The 1,256-nt window shown below is 45.9% G+C and overlaps 1 pseudogene; it reads right to left on the minus strand.

Moving 5' to 3' along the window:
- LOC112832689 (olfactory receptor 8S1-like) lies at positions 1-935 on the minus strand (annotated as a pseudogene).
- Between the last annotated feature and the right edge of the window lie 321 nt (positions 936-1,256).

Raw genomic sequence — 1,256 nt, forward strand, 5'->3', positions numbered from 1 at the left:
CTACCTGTGCCATTGCAAACATTTCCCCAAGGTTCTTCTCAGAGCTGCCTTTACTTCTTTGTTTTTCAGGCTGTAGATGAGGGGATTCACTAGGGGAGTGACCACACCATACTGTATGGAGAAGATCAGCTCCAGACGTGAGCCTGAGGTTGGCATGAGATGACGGAGGAAAGCTGAGCCATAGAAGAACTTCACTGCAGTGAGGTGGGAGGAGCAGGAGGAGAAGGCCTTGTTTCTGCCCAAGGAGGAGCTGATGCTCAGGATGGTGGAGAAAATGCGCACATAGGAGAAGAAGATCAGGAAGAATGTACCAAAGCCATGCAGGAGTGTAGAACAGACCAGGACAGTGATGTTGGTAGAGACATCAGAGCAGGACAAAGGGAAGAGAGAGGGCAGCTCACAGCTGTAGTGATGGATGGTTTGGCCTCACAGAAATCCACGTTCATTACCAGGGGGATGTTAATGAATGCATCTAGAAAGCCCAGGCTCCATGAGCCCCACACAAGCTGCATATACCGCTGATTATTCATTACCTGGCCATAGAGGAGTGGGTGACAGATAGCAGCATAACGGTCATAGGCCATTGCTGACAGTAGGCAGACTTCTGTTCCACCAAAGTCAAACAGAAAGAAGGCTTGAATCAGGCATCCCACTATTGAAATGATATTTGTTTTAGACAGGAGGTTCTCCAGTAGCTTGGGCATAGTGACTGAAGAAAAGCAAAGATCCAGGAAGGAGAGGTGACTCAAGAAGAAGTGCATGGGTGTGTGGAGGTGAGAATCAGTTCTGACCACCAGCAGCAGTGTCAGGTTCCCCATCAGGGTCAAGAGGTAAATCCCCAGGAAGAGCACAAAAAGCAATACCTGGACACTGGGGTCAGCCGGCATCCCAAGGAGGATGAAATCAGTGATGGTGCTATGGTTTCTCAAGGCCATTTGGAGAGCATGTTTCCTAGAAATAAATATAGGATAGACTTGAAACTTGTTTTGATTATACCCAATTACATAGTTAGGGACCCTCTTTTACGTACATGCTCCTAAATATTTAGGTTTCACATATCCCATTATTGACTATCTAGAATTCCTTCTTCCCATCTAGTATTTGGTTTCAAACTCACTGTGATATTTCCATATAGCTGTTATTCTATTTAAAAGACTGCTGAGGAAATTTGTGAATTTGTTCAGACCTAGTCCATCAGCTGGACACTGCTTTGTCAGCAGTGTTCTGGGTGTGTTTTACACATTGTAGCAGAGTCT

Source organism: Callorhinus ursinus, unplaced genomic scaffold, assembly GCF_003265705.2.
Source record: "Callorhinus ursinus isolate GAN/ISIS: 27379988/994484 unplaced genomic scaffold, GSC_fseal_2.0 scaffold44, whole genome shotgun sequence".
NCBI classification, from domain to species: Eukaryota; Metazoa; Chordata; class Mammalia; order Carnivora; family Otariidae; genus Callorhinus; species Callorhinus ursinus.